The sequence below is a fragment of the Giraffa tippelskirchi genome, chromosome 9, assembly GCF_054371585.1.
Source record: "Giraffa tippelskirchi isolate mGirTip1 chromosome 9, T2T-mGirTip1v1.2.pri, whole genome shotgun sequence".
Taxonomy (NCBI): Eukaryota; Metazoa; Chordata; class Mammalia; order Artiodactyla; family Giraffidae; genus Giraffa; species Giraffa tippelskirchi.
Window position 1 is genome coordinate 64794871 of NC_137283.1, and position 25862 is coordinate 64820732.

The following is a 25862-nucleotide window of genomic DNA, read 5'->3' on the forward strand; positions in this document are numbered from 1 at the left end:
ACCACTTGCAAATAGTCTCTCATATTCAGGTTGCTACCTTTTAATTTGTGAATGATTAGCTTTTTTTTGTTGCAAAGCTGTTCAATTGCATAGAAGCCCCTGGTGTTCTTTGGTTTCCTGTTTCCCTTACTTGAAGAGACCCATTTTTGCTTCCCACACCAAATGTTAAGGAGCCTAAGGCACATGCTTATTTCAAGGAGTTTCAAACCTCCCTTGTGGCTCATCCGCTAAAGAGTCCACCTGCAAGGCGGGAGACCTGGGTTCGATTCCCGGGTCGGGAAATCCCCTGGAGAAGGGAAAAGCTACCCGCTCCAGTATTCTGGCCTGGAGAATCCCATGGCCTGTATAGTCCATGGGGTTGCAAAAAGTCAGACAAAACTGAGCGACTTTCACTTTCACACAGAACTTCTAGCTTTGGGTTGACGTGTTTCACTGATTTTGTGGTGCTATGAGAACAAAAGGCAATGTGATTCTTCAGATGCAGCCATCCAGTTTTGCCATGGCCCTTTCTTGAAGAGGCTTTTGTGTTCCCATTTGCATATTCTCCCCTCCTTTGTAGTAGGTGAATTGACCATAGAAGCTTGGGTTTATTTCTTGGACTCTCATCTCTGTTGTATGGATCTGGATGCGTGTGTATGTTTGTGTGCCCAACACCACACTGTCCAGATGATCCTAGTGTAGCAGTCTAGTTGGCTATCAGGCATCCTGGTAGACCCATATCAGGCCTTCTTTCCTTAGACTGTACAGACAATATAGGCTCCTTTGTGTTTTCATACCCATTTTGGAGTTCCTTGGTTTAGTGCCCTGAGAACATTGCTTGGCAACTTGAGAGGAAGAGCACGGACCCTCTGGATTGCCTTCGGGGATGTGACATCATTTTACCAATAGGAATCCTTCCAATCCATGAGCTCAGCTTATTTTCCATCGGATCATGTGGATATCATCTTCTTTCATCCATCTCTTGCAGTTTTCTGAGACCGGGTCCTTCCCTCCTGGGTTAGATGGACTCCTGGGTATTTCCTCCTAGTGTATGTCATTGTCAATGGGGTTGATACTTACCTTCTCATTCTAAGAGTTTGTGGTGAGCATTGGAAATGCAAACGATTTTCCCCCCTTCCTCTCTGTCCATCTCTCTGAGCCACCAGGTAGAACAGGCGTAGTCAGGGTCACACGGGGCTCAGGGAGTGCAGCTAGACTGTGTTTCTCAGGCCCTCAGTGCTGGGCATCATTCGGTATACTCTCCATGAACCTTCCTTGGTCTGGTGTCCCTTCAGACCTCTCCCTAGTTTTAATAACCTTGCTTGTGTTCTTTGTCTCTTTGGAGACACATCCTTTATCAGCTGTGTGTTTACAAGTATTTGTCTGCCAGTGTGTGACGTATCCTTTGCTTTTTTTCGTAAGGTCTTTACCAGAGTGGAGACCTTTGATTTTGCACAGTCCACAGTATTGCCTTTTTGTGCATTGCCTTTCTGTATTGTTTCTGAAGACTCCAAGCTCATGTCTAGCCTCTGCTCGATTTTCTGCTGGGTTTGTGAGATGTTTGGCATGGAAAATATGTCTCAGAAAAATTTGAAACGAATTTGGTGTAAGGTGTCAAGTTTCCATCCTCATTCATGTCATCCCCTCTGGTTTTCAATTCATCGCTCCTGAACTCCTTTGGAGACCTTGTGGGAAGTTTGGTTGCCTTTCAGTTTGAATTTCTGCTCTTGAATAGATTCACCCAGTTCTGCCAGCAGGGACACGGTAAAGGGTGAGTGAGGGGCAGCCTGCCCTCCCAGCACTGACCACACTGTGTGGTGAGTGTTGCTCTTCCCCTCTGGGAGCCCCAGGCCACAGGCATCCCAGTGAGTAGCCAGCTCTGTTCGCAGCTGAAAGGAGTTAGTCTCTCAGGAGCCTCTGTGAGGTTGCCTTTGGGTCTCCCAGGGTGGGAGTTTACAGTGACAGGACCCATTGCACTGCAAGTGAAGTGAGAACCCATATGACATCCGCCACTGCTCCTAAAGAGATGCACCTGAGGCCCCTTGAAGGTCCTGCACAGAGAGCTCTTTAGTGGACATGCTGGAAACTCTGTTTCCTCGTGGGCTGCCCAGGGCAGGCTCTCACCAGTCCAGACACAGACCACGGTGATGACCGGCTCTGCTCTCTCCAAAGGGTTTTCATTGGTGTGTATCCTCATCTGAGCAGTCAGGCCATGTGTACTGCCTCTCCTTGCAACTTCTAGGCCAGGGCTCCTAGGCTAGAACTCTCAGGTCTAACTTGTAGAACTAGGCTACACTGGCCAAGTGCATTGCCTGTCCTCGCAACTTCACAGCTTTCTTCTCTTCTTTACTGCACATTGATTTTCAAGAGTGTGTTTGGGCCACAAGGATGTTGGGTCTTTCTCTAGCCTTATCTCATGAAGTTGAGACAACCTCATTGTTTCTGGTTGTTCCTGTGCTCTGTTTTTCCCATTCTCTTTCCTGGCTTCTTTTGGTGACTTTGTTTGTGCCTGAGGAAGAGCTCAGCATTTCTCTTCTGCCTGAGACATCACACAACAGTGATGCCCACCTGGAGATTAGTTGCCAAAAGGGCCTCATTTTGCAGATGACATCTTGAAATCACCTGCACTGCCGTTTCTGATACACAAAGGCCGCCCTAAAGGAAATAAAAAACAAGTCCCAAGTCTAGTCTTAAAATATGTGGGCTGTCTAATGAAACCACCTTTTCTATGATTTCATTGATAGGCATTAACTGGAGACATCCAGAATATGGGAAGACACTGAGATATGAGAGAATTAAAGGTTGTCAGGGGCAAGGGAGGAACAGGGAGTGCTTGAGGTGAATACAGGATTTGCAGGGGGTGAGGGAGGGTTGGTTGTGGAGAATGAAAGAGTCCCAAACTAGAAAGTGGTGATGGTTGCAGAGGATTGTGAAGGTCCTTAATGCTCCAGAAGGGTACCACCTAACATCAATTTTATTGATTAAAAATGCGAGGGAAAAATACACAAATCTGTGACAAACAAAATAGAAATCAAGAAAATAAAATACAGAAAAACGGAATGAAAAGAAGCTCAGGGGAAGCGAATTCAATCTCCACTGGGTAGAAAGTGAGTTGATGGCATCCACGGGTGGCAGAGAGGGATGGAGGATGCAAAGGCAAACCCTCCCCTGGACACGGTGTTTCCAGAAATGGAAATTTGGAAAGGGCTCTGGGTCTCTGTCCAGAGCAGGGGTCCATTCTCCTTGCAGAGGTGGGTCAATCATCGTGGGCATCTGGGTCTTGGGCAGAAGCCAGGGCAGGCTCTCCCTTCAGAGGTGTTCCCTTATCCCCGGACTCAGGTTCTCCTGCCAAAATCCGAGCACGGGCAGGCAGAAGCGAACATGTAGGTGGAGGTGGAGGTGGAGGTTCTCCCCCGGGGATTGGAGCATTGGTGCCTGGGCCTGAAGGTCCTGCTTGCACAGAGATCTGATCTTCCCAGTGTGCTGGCCAATACCCAGTTGGCCTGGTGTCTATGGGAAGGCATGTCTCAGGTCTCGATCTCCTCTCAGTGGATCCCTGAGTCCTGGACATGTAGCAACCACCTCTGTAGAGACAGGGCTGGGAAGTGGAGCCTGGTTGAACCTGGGGGCTGGTGCTGGAGCTGTGAGAGAAGAAAAGGTTACCCACAGGCCTGCCTTTGCCCTTTGCCTCTCTGGAGACAATTCTACCCTGAGCTGTGGAGACAATTCTCAGTGTAGGAAGTCACAATAGGATGTCGTCCTGCCTGCAGTCCACCAAGCAGAAGGGCTGAGGCCAGCTTTGCTCCAGGTCCAGCACCAGCTTTGGGGGACTCCTCCTGTGTAGCTCAGGACTCCTTCCCCACACACTCACATGCACCAGCACCTCCTCACCTCTGTGCTCACCGTGCTGGGCTCCTGGTCCTCCTGCTGCCTCAGAGGCAGAGGTTCTCAGTGCTCTGGGTCGGACCCGGGTGTGCTGAGCTCCGTGGCAGCCTGAGACTGGGCCGCCGGGTGTGTCTTGGGTGGTGAAGGGGCAGCAGGCCTTCCCTGCTTCCTCTTCATTCCCAGTTGGGCTGAACCCTCTGTGGGCTCGCTCACCTGGAGGCTGCACTAGGCCTCAAGGGCGGCGGGTGGTGCTCCGACCCCTCCCTCGAGGAGGTGGATGGGGTGTCCCTCTCATCGGCCATATCCAGTGGGAAGTTCTGCAATGACAGTGACCATCAGCCAGCCCTGCTTGGAGTGTTCTGAGCTGGGCCTGGTCAGTATGGCTGTTGCTTCTGCCTACTCAAACTTTTGCTCCCAGAACGAACAGAGACGTGTGTCTGCTCAGATACCTACCCGGGAGAATGGAGACCCACCTGAGGGTGTGAGGTCAGCCTGGGCGGCTGCTGTTGCCTGCCCTGTCCTCATCCCACCCAGCCTGCTCTCCCCTGGGATGTGGATACAACCGGCCCACAGACTTCTGACCCCACATCCGCCTCGGTTTGCTTGAGGCAGACACACCCCAAGAAACCCCCATCCACACACACAGGCAAAGGACCGAGTGTTTCCGGGTGGCATGGGAGAGGTGGCCTGGCCCGGCCTGGGGCTCCCTGCGTTACCTTTCTGTTTCTCTGGGCAAAGGGCCAGAGGCCTCTCGGCGGGGGCCCTGAGCCAGCGTCCACAGGGTTCCCACACACTCTGCCTGTGAGCTCTCCTGAGGCCCCGGCCTCTGGGAAGGGGCAAACAGCAGAACATCTTGGCAGCAAGTGATCTGGCTGGGGTTCCTCTCCACTCTGAAGGCCTGGATACCTGTGTTCCGTGTTCTGTTGTTTTATGTTGCCAGGAAGTGACATCATTTCCTGGGGTTTGTGCTGAGGTCCCTTCCCCAAAGCTCCCCAAGAAATCTCTTGGTTCCTGACTGCTGAACCCCCCCCCCCCGAGGCCATGTGCAGGCACAGAGACGCCCACACAGCCCACCCTACATCCTTGGGTAGCCCTGGATGCAGCCAGGGCCTGAGCTCGGAGGACCCCGCTGCTCTCAGACCAGACCCCTTTTTCTCATAAGTGATGTGGCCCTGGACAAGCATATGCCCCTCAGGGTTTCCCCAGTCTCTCCATCTGCAGAGTGTGGATCACTCTCCCATCTGCCTCCTAGGTCTGTCGGCCTATGATCACCTCCGTGCCTTTCAACCTTGGGCTGATATGTCTCGGAGCTTGTGCACTGAGACTTCCAAAAGAAGAATTCGATATAGGGCTGACATACCACCGAATGGGGCAGAACATGGCCTGGATGGGTTCTGGACCTAGGAAAAGGCAGTCGTCTTGCCTTCCTGATATTTCAAGATCCCACCACCACCCCTCCACCCCACACTGTGGGAGATCTTGAGGTAAGATTCAGACCTCTCCCCTCCAATATAGAACAACTTTCGTCACCCTCCTGTTCCACTGAGATTCTGGGTCAAGCGTCCCACCTCAGTCTCTAGGGGAGATCAAGGCTTCCCCTATGATGCCTCCCAGGCTTCTCTCTTTTACTCTCATCCCCTTGGGTCATTTCCCCCCTTGCAGTGTGAATGGGCCTCTCATTGTTTCAAACCTTGAGATGGATTCATGCAAATTCTGTGAAATCTTATCATTTCCTCTCTCCTTTTTCAGTCTCTCTCTCTAGATGTGTCTGTTTCTTATCCTTTCTAAATTCAGTCTATGAATTTTTCCCTCTCTCTCTGTCTCTCTTGTGTATGCATGCCTATGAATATATGTATGCATGTCTATTGTTAGCCTAGGTTTAAGTTTTAGGTTTTAGTTTTCAGTGAGATAAAGGATTGGGATTGGAGTTGCTGTGAGGGGAAGGGATAGGGCTGATGCTCTTGTTTCTGGTTCACTGAGTGATGTGAGTTCTTAGTCTCTTTTTCATATGAACCCCTCCTCATAGACACCACTTGCAAATAGTCTCTCATATTCAGGTTGCTACCTTTTAATTTGTGAATGATTAGCTTTTTTTTGTTGCAAAGCTGTTCAATTGCATAGAAGCCCCTTGTGTTCTTTGGTTTCCTGTTTCCCTTACTTGAAGAGACCCATTTTTGCTTCCCACACCAAATGTTAAGGAGCCTAAGGCACATGCTTATTTCAAGGAGTTTCAAACCTCCCTTGTGGCTCATCCGCTAAAGAGTCCACCTGCAAGGCGGGAGACCTGGGTTCGATTCCCGGGTCGGGAAATCCCCTGGAGAAGGGAAAAGCTACCCGCTCCAGTATTCTGGCCTGGAGAATCCCATGGCCTGTATAGTCCATGGGGTTGCAAAAAGTCAGACAAAACTGAGCGACTTTCACTTTCACTCAGAACTTCTAGCTTTGGGTTGACGTGTTTCACTGATTTTGTGGTGCTATGAGAACAAAAGGCAATGTGATTCTTCAGATGCAGCCATCCAGTTTTGCCATGGCCCTTTCTTGAAGAGGCTTTTGTGTTCCCACTTGCATATTCTCCCCTCCTTTGTAGTAGGTGAATTGGCCATAGAAGCTTGGGTTTATTTCTTGGACTCTCATCTCTGTTGTATGGATCTGGATGCGTGTGTATGTTTGTGTGCCCAACACCACACTGTCCAGATGATCCTAGTGTAGCAGTCTAGTTGGCTATCAGGCATCCTGGTAGACCCATATCAGGCCTTCTTTCCTTAGACTGTACAGACAATATAGGCTCCTTTGTGTTTTCATACCCATTTTGGAGTTCCTTGGTTTAGTGCCCTGAGAACATTGCTTGGCAACTTGAGAGGAAGAGCACGGACCCTCTGGATTGCCTTCGGGGATGTGACATCATTTTACCAATAGGAATCCTTCCAATCCATGAGCTCAGCTTATTTTCCATCGGATCATGTGGATATCATCTTCTTTCATCCATCTCTTGCAGTTTTCTGAGACCGGGTCCTTCCCTCCTGGGTTAGATGGACTCCTGGGTATTTCCTCCTAGTGTATGTCATTGTCAATGGGGTTGATACTTACCTTCTCATTCTAAGAGTTTGTGGTGAGCATTGGAAATGCAAACGATTTTCCCCCCTTCCTCTCTGTCCATCTCTCTGAGCCACCAGGTAGAACAGGCGTAGTCAGGGTCACACGGGGCTCAGGGAGTGCAGCTAGACTGTGTTTCTCAGGCCCTCAGTGCTGGGCATCATTCGGTATACTCTCCATGAACCTTCCTTGGTCTGGTGTCCCTTCAGACCTCTCCCTAGTTTTAATAACCTTGCTTGTGTTCTTTGTCTCTTTGGAGACACATCCTTTATCAGCTGTGTGTTTACAAGTATTTGTCTGCCAGTGTGTGACGTATCCTTTGCTTTTTTTCGTAAGGTCTTTACCAGAGTGGAGACCTTTGATTTTGCACAGTCCACAGTATTGCCTTTTTGTGCATTGCCTTTCTGTATTGTTTCTGAAGACTCCAAGCTCATGTCTAGCCTCTGCTCGATTTTCTGCTGGGTTTGTGAGATGTTTGGCATGGAAAATATGTCTCAGAAAAATTTGAAACGAATTTGGTGTAAGGTGTCAAGTTTCCATCCTCATTCATGTCATCCCCTCTGGTTTTCAATTCATCGCTCCTGAACTCCTTTGGAGACCTTGTGGGAAGTTTGGTTGCCTTTCAGTTTGAATTTCTGCTCTTGAATAGATTCACCCAGTTCTGCCAGCAGGGACACGGTAAAGGGTGAGTGAGGGGCAGCCTGCCCTCCCAGCACTGACCACACTGTGTGGTGAGTGTTGCTCTTCCCCTCTGGGAGCCCCAGGCCACAGGCATCCCAGTGAGTAGCCAGCTCTGTTCGCAGCTGAAAGGAGTTAGTCTCTCAGGAGCCTCTGTGAGGTTGCCTTTGGGTCTCCCAGGGTGGGAGTTTACAGTGACAGGACCCATTGCACTGCAAGTGAAGTGAGAGCCCATATGACATCCGCCACTGCTCCTAAAGAGATGCACCTGAGGCCCCTTGAAGGTCCTGCACAGAGAGCTCTTTAGTGGACATGCTGGAAACTCTGTTTCCTCGTGGGCTGCCCAGGGCAGGCTCTCACCAGTCCAGACACAGACCACGGTGATGACCGGCTCTGCTCTCTCCAAAGGGTTTTCATTGGTGTGTATCCTCATCTGAGCAGTCAGGCCATGTGTACTGCCTCTCCTTGCAACTTCTAGGCCAGGGCTCCTAGGCTAGAACTCTCAGGTCTAACTTGTAGAACTAGGCTACACTGGCCAAGTGCATTGCCTGTCCTCGCAACTTCACAGCTTTCTTCTCTTCTTTACTGCACATTGATTTTCAAGAGTGTGTTTGGGCCACAAGGACGTTGGGTCTTTCTCTAGCCTTATCTCATGTAGTTGAGACAACCTCATTGTTTCTGGTTGTTCCTGTGCTCTGTTTTTCCCATTCTCTTTCCTGGCTTCTTTTGGTGACTTTGTTTGTGCCTGAGGAAGAGCTCAGCATTTCTCTTCTGCCTGAGACATCACACAACAGTGATGCCCACCTGGAGATTAGTTGCCAAAAGGGCCTCATTTTGCAGATGACATCTTGAAATCACCTGCACTGCCGTTTCTGATACACAAAGGCCGCCCTAAAGGAAATAAAAAACAAGTCCCAAGTCTAGTCTTAAAATATGTGGGCTGTCTAATGAAACCACCTTTTCTATGATTTCATTGATAGGCATTAACTGGAGACATCCAGAATATGGGAAGACACTGAGATATGAGAGAATTAAAGGTTGTCAGGGGCAAGGGAGGAACAGGGAGTGCTTGAGGTGAATACAGGATTTGCAGGGGGTGAGGGAGGGTTGGTTGTGGAGAATGAAAGAGTCCCAAACTAGAAAGTGGTGATGGTTGCAGAGGATTGTGAAGGTCCTTAATGCTCCAGAAGGGTACCACCTAACATCAATTTTATTGATTAAAAATGCGAGGGAAAAATACACAAATCTGTGACAAACAAAATAGAAATCAAGAAAATAAAATACAGAAAAACTGAATGAAAAGAAGCTCAGGGGAAGCGAATTCAATCTCCACTGGGTAGAAAGTGAGTTGATGGCATCCACGGGTGGCAGAGAGGGATGGAGGATGCAAAGGCAAACCCTCCCCTGGACACGGTGTTTCCAGAAATGGAAATTTGGAAAGGGCTCTGGGTCTCTGTCCAGAGCAGGGGTCCATTCTCCTTGCAGAGGTGGGTCAATCATCGTGGGCATCTGGGTCTTGGGCAGAAGCCAGGGCAGGCTCTCCCTTCAGAGGTGTTCCCTTATCCCCGGACTCAGGTTCTCCTGCCAAAATCCGAGCACGGGCAGGCAGAAGCGAACATGTAGGTGGAGGTGGAGGTGGAGGTTCTCCCCCGGGGATTGGAGCATTGGTGCCTGGGCCTGAAGGTCCTGCTTGCACAGAGATCTGATCTTCCCAGTGTGCTGGCCAATACCCAGTTGGCCTGGTGTCTATGGGAAGGCATGTCTCAGGTCTCGATCTCCTCTCAGTGGATCCCTGAGTCCTGGACATGTAGCAACCACCTCTGTAGAGACAGGGCTGGGAAGTGGAGCCTGGTTGAACCTGGGGGCTGGTGCTGGAGCTGTGAGAGAAGAAAAGGTTACCCACAGGCCTGCCTTTGCCCTTTGCCTCTCTGGAGACAATTCTACCCTGAGCTGTGGAGACAATTCTCAGTGTAGGAAGTCACAATAGGATGTCGTCCTGCCTGCAGTCCACCAAGCAGAAGGGCTGAGGCCAGCTTTGCTCCAGGTCCAGCACCAGCTTTGGGGGACTCCTCCTGTGTAGCTCAGGACTCCTTCCCCACACACTCACATGCACCAGCACCTCCTCACCTCTGTGCTCACCGTGCTGGGCTCCTGGTCCTCCTGCTGCCTCAGAGGCAGAGGTTCTCAGTGCTCTGGGTCGGACCCGGGTGTGCTGAGCTCCGTGGCAGCCTGAGACTGGGCCGCCGGGTGTGTCTTGGGTGGTGAAGGGGCAGCAGGCCTTCCCTGCTTCCTCTTCATTCCCAGTTGGGCTGAACCCTCTGTGGGCTCGCTCACCTGGAGGCTGCACTAGGCCTCAAGGGCGGGGGGTGGTGCTCCGACCCCTCCCTCGAGGAGGTGGATGGGGTGTCCCTCTCATCGGCCATATCCAGTGGGAAGTTCTGCAATGACAGTGACCATCAGCCAGCCCTGCTTGGAGTGTTCTGAGCTGGGCCTGGTCAGTATGGCTGTTGCTTCTGCCTACTCAAACTTTTGCTCCCAGAACGAACAGAGACGTGTGTCTGCTCAGATACCTACCCGGGAGAATGGAGACCCACCTGAGGGTGTGAGGTCAGCCTGGGCGGCTGGTGTTGCCTGCCCTGTCCTCATCCCACCCAGCCTGCTCTCCCCTGGGATGTGGATACAACCGGCCCACAGACTTCTGACCCCACATCCGCCTCGGTTTGCTTGAGGCAGACACACCCCAAGAAACCCCCATCCACACACACAGGCAAAGGACCGAGTGTTTCCGGGTGGCATGGGAGAGGTGGCCTGGCCCGGCCTGGGGCTCCCTGCGTTACCTTTCTGTTTCTCTGGGCAAAGGGCCAGAGGCCTCTCGGCGGGGGCCCTGAGCCAGCGTCCACAGGGTTCCCACACACTCTGCCTGTGAGCTCTCCTGAGGCCCCGGCCTCTGGGAAGGGGCAAACAGCAGAACATCTTGGCAGCAAGTGATCTGGCTGGGGTTCCTCTCCACTCTGAAGGCCTGGATACCTGTGTTCCGTGTTCTGTTGTTTTATGTTGCCAGGAAGTGACATCATTTCCTGGGGTTTGTGCTGAGGTCCCTTCCCCAAAGCTCCCCAAGAAATCTCTTGGTTCCTGACTGCTGAACCCCCCCCCCCCCCGGAGGCCATGTGCAGGCACAGAGACGCCCACACAGCCCACCCTACATCCTTGGGTAGCCCTGGATGCAGCCAGGGCCTGAGCTCGGAGGACCCCGCTGCTCTCAGACCACACCCCTTTTTCTCATAAGTGATGTGGCCCTGGACAAGCATATGCCCCTCAGGGTTTCCCCAGTCTCTCCATCTGCAGAGTGTGGATCACTCTCCCATCTGCCTCCTAGGTCTGTCGGCCTATGATCACCTCCGTGCCTTTCAACCTTGGGCTGATATGTCTCGGAGCTTGTGCACTGAGACTTCCAAAAGAAGAATTCGATATAGGGCTGACATACCACCGAATGGGGCAGAACATGGCCTGGATGGGTTCTGGACCTAGGAAAAGGCAGTCGTCTTGCCTTCCTGATATTTCAAGATCCCACCACCACCCCTCCACCCCACACTGTGGGAGATCTTGAGGTAAGATTCAGACCTCTCCCCTCCAATATAGAACAACTTTCGTCACCCTCCTGTTCCACTGAGATTCTGGGTCAAGCGTCCCACCTCAGTCTCTAGGGGAGATCAAGGCTTCCCCTATGATGCCTCCCAGGCTTCTCTCTTTTACTCTCATCCCCTTGGGTCATTTCCCCCCTTGCAGTGTGAATGGGCCTCTCATTGTTTCAAACCTTGAGATGGATTCATGCAAATTCTGTGAAATCTTATCATTTCCTCTCTCCTTTTTCAGTCTCTCTCTCTAGATGTGTCTGTTTCTTATCCTTTCTAAATTCAGTCTATGAATTTTTCCCTCTCTCTCTGTCTCTCTTGTGTATGCATGCCTATGAATATATGTATGCATGTCTATTGTTAGCCTAGGTTTAAGTTTTAGGTTTTAGTTTTCAGTGAGATAAAGGATTGGGATTGGAGTTGCTGTGAGGGGAAGGGATAGGGCTGATGCTCTTGTTTCTGGTTCACTGAGTGATGTGAGTTCTTAGTCTCTTTTTCATATGAACCCCTCCTCATAGACACCACTTGCAAATAGTCTCTCATATTCAGGTTGCTACCTTTTAATTTGTGAATGATTAGCTTTTTTTTGTTGCAAAGCTGTTCAATTGCATAGAAGCCCCTTGTGTTCTTTGGTTTCCTGTTTCCCTTACTTGAAGAGACCCATTTTTGCTTCCCACACCAAATGTTAAGGAGCCTAAGGCACATGCTTATTTCAAGGAGTTTCAAACCTCCCTTGTGGCTCATCCGCTAAAGAGTCCACCTGCAAGGCGGGAGACCTGGGTTCGATTCCCGGGTCGGGAAATCCCCTGGAGAAGGGAAAAGCTACCCGCTCCAGTATTCTGGCCTGGAGAATCCCATGGCCTGTATAGTCCATGGGGTTGCAAAAAGTCAGACAAAACTGAGCGACTTTCACTTTCACTCAGAACTTCTAGCTTTGGGTTGACGTGTTTCACTGATTTTGTGGTGCTATGAGAACAAAAGGCAATGTGATTCTTCAGATGCAGCCATCCAGTTTTGCCATGGCCCTTTCTTGAAGAGGCTTTTGTGTTCCCACTTGCATATTCTCCCCTCCTTTGTAGTAGGTGAATTGGCCATAGAAGCTTGGGTTTATTTCTTGGACTCTCATCTCTGTTGTATGGATCTGGATGCGTGTGTATGTTTGTGTGCCCAACACCACACTGTCCAGATGATCCTAGTGTAGCAGTCTAGTTGGCTATCAGGCATCCTGGTAGACCCATATCAGGCCTTCTTTCCTTAGACTGTACAGACAATATAGGCTCCTTTGTGTTTTCATACCCATTTTGGAGTTCCTTGGTTTAGTGCCCTGAGAACATTGCTTGGCAACTTGAGAGGAAGAGCACGGACCCTCTGGATTGCCTTCGGGGATGTGACATCATTTTACCAATAGGAATCCTTCCAATCCATGAGCTCAGCTTATTTTCCATCGGATCATGTGGATATCATCTTCTTTCATCCATCTCTTGCAGTTTTCTGAGACCGGGTCCTTCCCTCCTGGGTTAGATGGACTCCTGGGTATTTCCTCCTAGTGTATGTCATTGTCAATGGGGTTGATACTTACCTTCTCATTCTAAGAGTTTGTGGTGAGCATTGGAAATGCAAACGATTTTCCCCCCTTCCTCTCTGTCCATCTCTCTGAGCCACCAGGTAGAACAGGCGTAGTCAGGGTCACACGGGGCTCAGGGAGTGCAGCTAGACTGTGTTTCTCAGGCCCTCAGTGCTGGGCATCATTCGGTATACTCTCCATGAACCTTCCTTGGTCTGGTGTCCCTTCAGACCTCTCCCTAGTTTTAATAACCTTGCTTGTGTTCTTTGTCTCTTTGGAGACACATCCTTTATCAGCTGTGTGTTTACAAGTATTTGTCTGCCAGTGTGTGACGTATCCTTTGCTTTTTTTCGTAAGGTCTTTACCAGAGTGGAGACCTTTGATTTTGCACAGTCCACAGTATTGCCTTTTTGTGCATTGCCTTTCTGTATTGTTTCTGAAGACTCCAAGCTCATGTCTAGCCTCTGCTCGATTTTCTGCTGGGTTTGTGAGATGTTTGGCATGGAAAATATGTCTCAGAAAAATTTGAAACGAATTTGGTGTAAGGTGTCAAGTTTCCATCCTCATTCATGTCATCCCCTCTGGTTTTCAATTCATCGCTCCTGAACTCCTTTGGAGACCTTGTGGGAAGTTTGGTTGCCTTTCAGTTTGAATTTCTGCTCTTGAATAGATTCACCCAGTTCTGCCAGCAGGGACACGGTAAAGGGTGAGTGAGGGGCAGCCTGCCCTCCCAGCACTGACCACACTGTGTGGTGAGTGTTGCTCTTCCCCTCTGGGAGCCCCAGGCCACAGGCATCCCAGTGAGTAGCCAGCTCTGTTCGCAGCTGAAAGGAGTTAGTCTCTCAGGAGCCTCTGTGAGGTTGCCTTTGGGTCTCCCAGGGTGGGAGTTTACAGTGACAGGACCCATTGCACTGCAAGTGAAGTGAGAGCCCATATGACATCCGCCACTGCTCCTAAAGAGATGCACCTGAGGCCCCTTGAAGGTCCTGCACAGAGAGCTCTTTAGTGGACATGCTGGAAACTCTGTTTCCTCGTGGGCTGCCCAGGGCAGGCTCTCACCAGTCCAGACACAGACCACGGTGATGACCGGCTCTGCTCTCTCCAAAGGGTTTTCATTGGTGTGTATCCTCATCTGAGCAGTCAGGCCATGTGTACTGCCTCTCCTTGCAACTTCTAGGCCAGGGCTCCTAGGCTAGAACTCTCAGGTCTAACTTGTAGAACTAGGCTACACTGGCCAAGTGCATTGCCTGTCCTCGCAACTTCACAGCTTTCTTCTCTTCTTTACTGCACATTGATTTTCAAGAGTGTGTTTGGGCCACAAGGACGTTGGGTCTTTCTCTAGCCTTATCTCATGTAGTTGAGACAACCTCATTGTTTCTGGTTGTTCCTGTGCTCTGTTTTTCCCATTCTCTTTCCTGGCTTCTTTTGGTGACTTTGTTTGTGCCTGAGGAAGAGCTCAGCATTTCTCTTCTGCCTGAGACATCACACAACAGTGATGCCCACCTGGAGATTAGTTGCCAAAAGGGCCTCATTTTGCAGATGACATCTTGAAATCACCTGCACTGCCGTTTCTGATACACAAAGGCCGCCCTAAAGGAAATAAAAAACAAGTCCCAAGTCTAGTCTTAAAATATGTGGGCTGTCTAATGAAACCACCTTTTCTATGATTTCATTGATAGGCATTAACTGGAGACATCCAGAATATGGGAAGACACTGAGATATGAGAGAATTAAAGGTTGTCAGGGGCAAGGGAGGAACAGGGAGTGCTTGAGGTGAATACAGGATTTGCAGGGGGTGAGGGAGGGTTGGTTGTGGAGAATGAAAGAGTCCCAAACTAGAAAGTGGTGATGGTTGCAGAGGATTGTGAAGGTCCTTAATGCTCCAGAAGGGTACCACCTAACATCAATTTTATTGATTAAAAATGCGAGGGAAAAATACACAAATCTGTGACAAACAAAATAGAAATCAAGAAAATAAAATACAGAAAAACTGAATGAAAAGAAGCTCAGGGGAAGCGAATTCAATCTCCACTGGGTAGAAAGTGAGTTGATGACATCCACGGGTGGCAGAGAGGGATGGAGGATGCAAAGGCAAACCCTCCCCTGGACACGGTGTTTCCAGAAATGGAAATTTGGAAAGGGCTCTGGGTCTCTGTCCAGAGCAGGGGTCCATTCTCCTTGCAGAGGTGGGTCAATCATCGTGGGCATCTGGGTCTTGGGCAGAAGCCAGGGCAGGCTCTCCCTTCAGAGGTGTTCCCTTATCCCCGGACTCAGGTTCTCCTGCCAAAATCCGAGCACGGGCAGGCAGAAGCGAACATGTAGGTGGAGGTGGAGGTGGAGGTTCTCCCCCGGGGATTGGAGCATTGGTGCCTGGGCCTGAAGGTCCTGCTTGCACAGAGATCTGATCTTCCCAGTGTGCTGGCCAATACCCAGTTGGCCTGGTGTCTATGGGAAGGCATGTCTCAGGTCTCGATCTCCTCTCAGTGGATCCCTGAGTCCTGGACATGTAGCAACCACCTCTGTAGAGACAGGGCTGGGAAGTGGAGCCTGGTTGAACCTGGGGGCTGGTGCTGGAGCTGTGAGAGAAGAAAAGGTTACCCACAGGCCTGCCTTTGCCCTTTGCCTCTCTGGAGACAATTCTACCCTGAGCTTTTGAGACAATTCTCAGTGTAGGAAGTCACAATAGGATGTCGTCCTGCCTGCAGTCCACCAAGCAGAAGGGCTGAGGCCAGCTTTGCTCCAGGTCCAGCACCAGCTTTGGGGGACTCCTCCTGTGTAGCTCAGGACTCCTTCCCCACACACTCACATGCACCAGCACCTCCTCACCTCTGTGCTCACCGTGCTGGGCTCCTGGTCCTCCTGCTGCCTCAGAGGCAGAGGTTCTCAGTGCTCTGGGTCGGACCCGGGTGTGCTGAGCTCCGTGGCAGCCTGAGACTGGGCCGCCGGGTGTGTCTTGGGTGGTGAAGGGGCAGCAGGCCTTCCCTGCTTCCTCTTCATTCCCAGTTGGGCTGAACCCTCTGTGGGCTCGCTCACCTGGAGGCTGCACTAGGCCTCAAGGGCGGGGGGTGGTGCTCCGACCCCTCCCTCGGGGAGGTGGATGGGGTGTCCCTCTCATCGGCCATATCCAGTGGGAAGTTCTGCAATGACAGTGACCATCAGCCAGCCCTGCTTGGAGTGTTCTGAGCTGGGCCTGGTCAGTATGGCTGTTGCTTCTGCCTACTCAAACTTTTGCTCCCAGAACGAACAGAGACGTGTGTCTGCTCAGATACCTACCCGGGAGAATGGAGACCCACCTGAGGGTGTGAGGTCAGCCTGGGCGGCTGGTGTTGCCTGCCCTGTCCTCATCCCACCCAGCCTGCTCTCCCCTGGGATGTGGATACAACCGGCCCACAGACTTCTGACCCCACATCCGCCTCGGTTTGCTTGAGGCAGACACACCCCAAGAAACCCCCATCCACACACACAGGCAAAGGACCGAGTGTTTCCGGGTGGCATGGGAGAGGTGGCCTGGCCCGGCCTGGGGCTCCCTGCGTTACCTTTCTGTTTCTCTGGGCAAAGGGCCAGAGGCCTCTCGGCGGGGGCCCTGAGCCAGCGTCCACAGGGTTCCCACACACTCTGCCTGTGAGCTCTCCTGAGGCCCCGGCCTCTGGGAAGGGGCAAACAGCAGAACATCTTGGCAGCAAGTGATCTGGCTGGGGTTCCTCTCCACTCTGAAGGCCTGGATACCTGTGTTCCGTGTTCTGTTGTTTTATGTTGCCAGGAAGTGACATCATTTCCTGGGGTTTGTGCTGAGGTCCCTTCCCCAAAGCTCCCCAAGAAATCTCTTGGTTCCTGACTGCTGAACCCCCCCCCCCGAGGCCATGTGCAGGCACAGAGACGCCCACACAGCCCACCCTACATCCTTGGGTAGCCCTGGATGCAGCCAGGGCCTGAGCTCGGAGGACCCCGCTGCTCTCAGACCACACCCCTTTTTCTCATAAGTGATGTGGCCCTGGACAAGCATATGCCCCTCAGGGTTTCCCCAGTCTCTCCATCTGCAGAGTGTGGATCACTCTCCCATCTGCCTCCTAGGTCTGTCGGCCTATGATCACCTCCGTGCCTTTCAACCTTGGGCTGATATGTCTCGGAGCTTGTGCACTGAGACTTCCAAAAGAAGAATTCGATATAGGGCTGACATACCACCGAATGGGGCAGAACATGGCCTGGATGGGTTCTGGACCTAGGAAAAGGCAGTCGTCTTGCCTTCCTGATATTTCAAGATCCCACCACCACCCCTCCACCCCACACTGTGGGAGATCTTGAGGTAAGATTCAGACCTCTCCCCTCCAATATAGAACAACTTTCGTCACCCTCCTGTTCCACTGAGATTCTGGCTCAAGCGTCCCACCTCAGTCTCTAGGGGAGATCAAGGCTTCCCCTATGATGCCTCCCAGGCTTCTCTCTTTTACTCTCATCCCCTTGGGTCATTTCCCCCCTTGCAGTGTGAATGGGCCTCTCATTGTTTCAAACCTTGAGATGGATTCATGCAAATTCTGTGAAATCTTATCATTTCCTCTCTCCTTTTTCAGTCTCTCTCTCTAGATGTGTCTGTTTCTTATCCTTTCTAAATTCAGTCTATGAATTTTTCCCTCTCTCTCTGTCTCTCTTGTGTATGCATGCCTATGAATATATGTATGCATGTCTATTGTTAGCCTAGGTTTAAGTTTTAGGTTTTAGTTTTCAGTGAGATAAAGGATTGGGATTGGAGTTGCTGTGAGGGGAAGGGATAGGGCTGATGCTCTTGTTTCTGGTTCACTGAGTGATGTGAGTTCTTAGTCTCTTTTTCATATGAACCCCTCCTCATAGACACCACTTGCAAATAGTCTCTCATATTCAGGTTGCTACCTTTTAATTTGTGAATGATTAGCTTTTTTTTGTTGCAAAGCTGTTCAATTGCATAGAAGCCCCTGGTGTTCTTTGGTTTCCTGTTTCCCTTACTTGAAGAGACCCATTTTTGCTTCCCACACCAAATGTTAAGGAGCCTAAGGCACATGCTTATTTCAAGGAGTTTCAAACCTCCCTTGTGGCTCATCCGCTAAAGAGTCCACCTGCAAGGCGGGAGACCTGGGTTCGATTCCCGGGTCGGGAAATCCCCTGGAGAAGGGAAAAGCTACCCGCTCCAGTATTCTGGCCTGGAGAATCCCATGGCCTGTATAGTCCATGGGGTTGCAAAAAGTCAGACAAAACTGAGCGACTTTCACTTTCACTCAGAACTTCTAGCTTTGGGTTGACGTGTTTCACTGATTTTGTGGTGCTATGAGAACAAAAGGCAATGTGATTCTTCAGATGCAGCCATCCAGTTTTGCCATGGCCCTTTCTTGAAGAGGCTTTTGTGTTCCCACTTGCATATTCTCCCCTCCTTTGTAGTAGGTGAATTGACCATAGAAGCTTGGGTTTATTTCTTGGACTCTCATCTCTGTTGTATGGATCTGGATGCGTGTGTATGTTTGTGTGCCCAACACCACACTGTCCAGATGATCCTAGTGTAGCAGTCTAGTTGGCTATCAGGCATCCTGGTAGACCCATATCAGGCCTTCTTTCCTTAGACTGTACAGACAATATAGGCTCCTTTGTGTTTTCATACCCATTTTGGAGTTCCTTGGTTTAGTGCCCTGAGAACATTGCTTGGCAACTTGAGAGGAAGAGCACGGACCCTCTGGATTGCCTTCGGGGATGTGACATCATTTTACCAATAGGAATCCTTCCAATCCATGAGCTCAGCTTATTTTCCATCGGATCATGTGGATATCATCTTCTTTCATCCATCTCTTGCAGTTTTCTGAGACCGGGTCCTTCCCTCCTGGGTTAGATGGACTCCTGGGTATTTCCTCCTAGTGTATGTCATTGTCAATGGGGTTGATACTTACCTTCTCATTCTAAGAGTTTGTGGTGAGCATTGGAAATGCAAACGATTTTCCCCCCTTCCTCTCTGTCCATCTCTCTGAGCCACCAGGTAGAACAGGCGTAGTCAGGGTCACACGGGGCTCAGGGAGTGCAGCTAGACTGTGTTTCTCAGGCCCTCAGTGCTGGGCATCATTCGGTATACTCTCCATGAACCTTCCTTGGTCTGGTGTCCCTTCAGACCTCTCCCTAGTGTTAATAACCTTGCTTGTGTTCTTTGTCTCTTTGGAGACACATCCTTTATCAGCTGTGTGTTTACAAGTATTTGTCTGCCAGTGTGTGACGTATCCTTTGCTTTTTTTCGTAAGGTCTTTACCAGAGTGGAGACCTTTGATTTTGCACAGTCCACAGTATTGCCTTTTTGTGCATTGTCTTTCTGTATTGTTTCTGAAGACTCCAAGCTCATGTCTAGCCTCTGCTCGATTTTCTGCTGGGTTTGTGAGATGTTTGGCATGGAAAATATGTCTCAGAAAAATTTGAAACGAATTTGGTGTAAGGTGTCAAGTTTCCATCCTCATTCATGTCATCCCCTCTGGTTTTCAATTCATCGCTCCTGAACTCCTTTGGAGACCTTGTGGGAAGTTTGGTTGCCTTTCAGTTTGAATTTCTGCTCTTGAATAGATTCACCCAGTTCTGCCAGCAGGGACACGGTAAAGGGTGAGTGAGGGGCAGCCTGCCCTCCCAGCACTGACCACACTGTGTGGTGAGTGTTGCTCTTCCCCTCTGGGAGCCCCAGGCCACAGGCATCCCAGTGAGTAGCCAGCTCTGTTCGCAGCTGAAAGGAGTTAGTCTCTCAGGAGCCTCTGTGAGGTTGCCTTTGGGTCTCCCAGGGTGGGAGTTTACAGTGACAGGACCCATTGCACTGCAAGTGAAGTGAGAGCCCATATGACATCCGCCACTGCTCCTAAAGAGATGCACCTGAAGCCCCTTGAAGGTCCTGCACAGAGAGCTCTTTAGTGGACATGCTGGAAACTCTGTTTCCTCGTGGGCTGCCCAGGGCAGGCTCTCACCAGTCCAGACACAGACCACGGTGATGACCGGCTCTGCTCTCTCCAAAGGGTTTTCATTGGTGTGTATCCTCATCTGAGCAGTCAGGCCATGTGTACTGCCTCTCCTTGCAACTTCTAGGCCAGGGCTCCTAGGCTAGAACTCTCAGGTCTAACTTGTAGAACTAGGCTACACTGGCCAAGTGCATTGCCTGTCCTCGCAACTTCACAGCTTTCTTCTCTTCTTTACTGCACATTGATTTTCAAGAGTGTGTTTGGGCCACAAGGACGTTGGGTCTTTCTCTAGCCTTATCTCATGTAGTTGAGACAACCTCATTGTTTCTGGTTGTTCCTGTGCTCTGTTTTTCCCATTCTCTTTCCTGGCTTCTTTTTGTGACTTTGTTTGTGCCTGAGGAAGAGCTCAGCATTTCTCTTCTGCCTGAGACATCACACAACAGTGATGCCCACCTGGAGATTAGTTGCCAAAAGGGCCTCATTTTGCAGATGACATCTTGAAATCACCTGCACTGCCGTTTCTGATACACAAAGGCCGCCCTAAAGGAAATAAAAAACAAGTCCCAAGTCTAGTCTTAAAATATGTGGGCTGTCTAATGAAACCACCTTTTCTATGATTTCATTGATAGGCATTAACTGGAGACATCCAGAATATGGGAAGACACTGAGATATGAGAGAATTAAAGGTTGTCAGGGGCAAGGGAGGAACAGGGAGTGCTTGAGGTGAATACAGGATTTGCAGGGGGTGAGGGAGGGTTGGTTGTGGAGAATGAAAGAGTCCCAAACTAGAAAGTGGTGATGGTTGCAGAGGATTGTGAAGGTCCTTAATGCTCCAGAAGGGTACCACCTAACATCAATTTTATTGATTAAAAATGCGAGGGAAAAATACACAAATCTGTGACAAACAAAATAGAAATCAAGAAAATAAAATACAGAAAAACTGAATGAAAAGAAGCTCAGGGGAAGCGAATTCAATCTCCACTGGGTAGAAAGTGAGTTGATGGCATCCACGGGTGGCAGAGAGGGATGGAGGATGCAAAGGCAAACCCTCCCCTGGACACGGTGTTTCCAGAAATGGAAATTTGGAAAGGGCTCTGGGTCTCTGTCCAGAGCAGGGGTCCATTCTCCTTGCAGAGGTGGGTCAATCATCGTGGGCATCTGGGTCTTGGGCAGAAGCCAGGGCAGGCTCTCCCTTCAGAGGTGTTCTCTTATCCCCGGACTCAGGTTCTCCTGCCAAAATCCGAGCACGGGCAGGCAGAAGCGAACATGTAGGTGGAGGTGGAGGTGGAGGTTCTCCCCCGGGGATTGGAGCATTGGTGCCTGGGCCTGAAGGTCCTGCTTGCACAGAGATCTGATCTTCCCAGTGTGCTGGCCAATACCCAGTTGGCCTGGTGTCTATGGGAAGGCATGTCTCAGGTCTCGATCTCCTCTCAGTGGATCCCTGAGTCCTGGACATGTAGCAACCACCTCTGTAGAGACAGGGCTGGGAAGTGGAGCCTGGTTGAACCTGGGGGCTGGTGCTGGAGCTGTGAGAGAAGAAAAGGTTACCCACAGGCCTGCCTTTGCCCTTTGCCTCTCTGGAGACAATTCTACCCTGAGCTGTGGAGACAATTCTCAGTGTAGGAAGTCACAATAGGATGTCGTCCTGCCTGCAGTCCACCAAGCAGAAGGGCTGAGGCCAGCTTTGCTCCAGGTCCAGCACCAGCTTTGGGGGACTCGTCCTGTGTAGCTCAGGACTCCTTCCCCACACACTCACATGCACCAGCACCTCCTCACCTCTGTGCTCACCGTGCTGGGCTCCTGGTCCTCCTGCTGCCTCAGAGGCAGAGGTTCTCAGTGCTCTGGGTCGGACCCGGGTGTGCTGAGCTCCGTGGCAGCCTGAGACTGGGCCGCCGGGTGTGTCTTGGGTGGTGAAGGGGCAGCAGGCCTTCCCTGCTTCCTCTTCATTCCCAGTTGGGCTGAACCCTCTGTGGGCTCGCTCACCTGGAGGCTGCACTAGGCCTCAAGGGCGGGGGGTGGTGCTCCGACCCCTCCCTCGGGGAGGTGGATGGGGTGTCCCTCTCATCGGCCATATCCAGTGGGAAGTTCTGCAATGACAGTGACCATCAGCCAGCCCTGCTTGGAGTGTTCTGAGCTGGGCCTGGTCAGTATGGCTGTTGCTTCTGCCTACTCAAACTTTTGCTCCCAGAACGAACAGAGACGTGTGTCTGCTCAGATACCTACCCGGGAGAATGGAGACCCACCTGAGGGTGTGAGGTCAGCCTGGGCGGCTGCTGTTGCCTGCCCTGTCCTCATCCCACCCAGCCTGCTCTCCCCTGGGATGTGGATACAACCGGCCCACAGACTTCTGACCCCACATCCGCCTCGGTTTGCTTGAGGCAGACACACCCCAAGAAACCCCCATCCACACACACAGGCAAAGGACCGAGTGTTTCCGGGTGGCATGGGAGAGGTGGCCTGGCCCGGCCTGGGGCTCCCTGCGTTACCTTTCTGTTTCTCTGGGCAAAGGGCCAGAGGCCTCTCGGCGGGGGCCCTGAGCCAGCGTCCACAGGGTTCCCACACACTCTGCCTGTGAGCTCTCCTGAGGCCCCGGCCTCTGGGAAGGGGCAAACAGCAGAACATCTTGGCAGCAAGTGATCTGGCTGGGGTTCCTCTCCACTCTGAAGGCCTGGATACCTGTGTTCCGTGTTCTGTTGTTTTATGTTGCCAGGAAGTGACATCATTTCCTGGGGTTTGTGCTGAGGTCCCTTCCCCAAAGCTCCCCAAGAAATCTCTTGGTTTCTGACTGCTGAACCCCCCCCCCGAGGCCATGTGCAGGCACAGAGACGCCCACACAGCCCACCCTACATCCTTGGGTAGCCCTGGATGCAGCCAGGGCCTGAGCTCGGAGGACCCCGCTGCTCTCAGACCAGACCCCTTTTTCTCATAAGTGATGTGGCCCTGGACAAGCATATGCCCCTCAGGGTTTCCCCAGTCTCTCCATCCGCAGAGTGTGGATCACTCTCCCATCTGCCTCCTAGGTCTGTCGGCCTATGATCACCTCCGTGCCTTTCAACCTTGGGCTGATATGTCTCGGAGCTTGTGCACTGAGGCTTCCAAAAGAAGAATTCGATATAGGGCTGACATACCACCGAATGGGGCAGAACATGGCCTGGATGGGTTCTGGACCTAGGAAAAGGCAGTCGTCTTGCCTTCCTGATATTTCAAGATCCCACCACCACCCCTCCACCCCACACTGTGGGAGATCTTGAGGTAAGATTCAGACCTCTCCCCTCCAATATAGAACAACTTTCGTCACCCTCCTGTTCCACTGATATTCTGGCTCAAGCGTCCCACCTCAGTCTCTAGGGGAGATCAAGGCTTCCCCTATGATGCCTCCCAGGCTTCTCTCTTTTACTCTCATCCCCTTGGGTCATTTCCCCCCTTGCAGTGTGAATGGGCCTCTCATTGTTTCAAACCTTGAGATGGATTCATGCAAATTCTGTGAAATCTTATCATTTCCTCTCTCCTTTTTCAGTCTCTCTCTCTAGATGTGTCTGTTTCTTATCCTTTCTAAATTCAGTCTATGAATTTTCCCCTCTCTCTCTGTCTCTCTTGTGTATGCATGCCTATGAATATATGTATGCATGTCTATTGTTAGCCTAGGTTTAAGTTTTAGGTTTTAGTTTTCAGTGAGATAAAGGATTGGGATTGGAGTTGCTGTGAGGGGAAGGGATAGGGCTGATGCTCTTGTTTCTGGTTCACTGAGTGATGTGAGTTCTTAGTCTCTTTTTCATATGAACCCCTCCTCATAGACACCACTTGCAAATAGTCTCTCATATTCAGGTTGCTACCTTTTAATTTGTGAATGATTAGCTTTTTTTTGTTGCAAAGCTGTTCAATTGCATAGAAGCCCCTGGTGTTCTTTGGTTTCCTGTTTCCCTTACTTGAAGAGACCCATTTTTGCTTCCCACACCAAATGTTAAGGAGCCTAAGGCACATGCTTATTTCAAGGAGTTTCAAACCTCCCTTGTGGCTCATCCGCTAAAGAGTCCACCTGCAAGGCGGGAGACCTGGGTTCGATTCCCGGGTCGGGAAATCCCCTGGAGAAGGGAAAAGCTACCCGCTCCAGTATTCTGGCCTGGAGAATCCCATGGCCTGTATAGTCCATGGGGTTGCAAAAAGTCAGACAAAACTGAGCGACTTTCACTTTCACTCAGAACTTCTAGCTTTGGGTTGACGTGTTTCACTGATTTTGTGGTGCTATGAGAACAAAAGGCAATGTGATTCTTCAGATGCAGCCATCCAGTTTTGCCATGGCCCTTTCTTGAAGAGGCTTTTGTGTTCCCACTTGCATATTCTCCCCTCCTTTGTAGTAGGTGAATTGACCATAGAAGCTTGGGTTTATTTCTTGGACTCTCATCTCTGTTGTATGGATCTGGATGCGTGTGTATGTTTGTGTGCCCAACACCACACTGTCCAGATGATCCTAGTGTAGCAGTCTAGTTGGCTATCAGGCATCCTGGTAGACCCATATCAGGCCTTCTTTCCTTAGACTGTACAGACAATATAGGCTCCTTTGTGTTTTCATACCCATTTTGGAGTTCCTTGGTTTAGTGCCCTGAGAACATTGCTTGGCAACTTGAGAGGAAGAGCACGGACCCTCTGGATTGCCTTCGGGGATGTGACATCATTTTACCAATAGGAATCCTTCCAATCCATGAGCTCAGCTTATTTTCCATCGGATCATGTGGATATCATCTTCTTTCATCCATCTCTTGCAGTTTTCTGAGACCGGGTCCTTCCCTCCTGGGTTAGATGGACTCCTGGGTATTTCCTCCTAGTGTATGTCATTGTCAATGGGGTTGATACTTACCTTCTCATTCTAAGAGTTTGTGGTGAGCATTGGAAATGCAAACGATTTTCCCCCCTTCCTCTCTGTCCATCTCTCTGAGCCACCAGGTAGAACAGGCGTAGTCAGGGTCACACGGGGCTCAGGGAGTGCAGCTAGACTGTGTTTCTCAGGCCCTCAGTGCTGGGCATCATTCGGTATACTCTCCATGAACCTTCCTTGGTCTGGTGTCCCTTCAGACCTCTCCCTAGTTTTAATAACCTTGCTTGTGTTCTTTGTCTCTTTGGAGACACATCCTTTATCAGCTGTGTGTTTACAAGTATTTGTCTGCCAGTGTGTGACGTATCCTTTGCTTTTTTTCGTAAGGTCTTTACCAGAGTGGAGACCTTTGATTTTGCACAGTCCACAGTATTGCCTTTTTGTGCATTGCCTTTCTGTATTGTTTCTGAAGACTCCAAGCTCATGTCTAGCCTCTGCTCGATTTTCTGCTGGGTTTGTGAGATGTTTGGCATGGAAAATATGTCTCAGAAAAATTTGAAACGGATTTGGTGTAAGGTGTCAAGTTTCCATCCTCATTCATGTCATCCCCTCTGGTTTTCAATTCATCGCTCCTGAACTCCTTTGGAGACCTTGTGGGAAGTTTGGTTGCCTTTCAGTTTGAATTTCTGCTCTTGAATAGATTCACCCAGTTCTGCCAGCAGGGACACGGTAAAGGGTGAGTGAGGGGCAGCCTGCCCTCCCAGCACTGACCACACTGTGTGGTGAGTGTTGCTCTTCCCCTCTGGGAGCCCCAGGCCACAGGCATCCCAGTGAGTAGCCAGCTCTGTTCGCAGCTGAAAGGAGTTAGTCTCTCAGGAGCCTCTGTGAGGTTGCCTTTGGGTCTCCCAGGGTGGGAGTTTACAGTGACAGGACCCATTGCACTGCAAGTGAAGTGAGAGCCCATATGACATCCGCCACTGCTCCTAAAGAGATGCACCTGAGGCCCCTTGAAGGTCCTGCACAGAGAGCTCTTTAGTGGACATGCTGGAAACTCTGTTTCCTCGTGGGCTGCCCAGGGCAGGCTCTCACCAGTCCAGACACAGACCACGGTGATGACCGGCTCTGCTCTCTCCAAAGGGTTTTCATTGGTGTGTATCCTCATCTGAGCAGTCAGGCCATGTGTACTGCCTCTCCTTGCAACTTCTAGGCCAGGGCTCCTAGGCTAGAACTCTCAGGTCTAACTTGTAGAACTAGGCTACACTGGCCAAGTGCATTGCCTG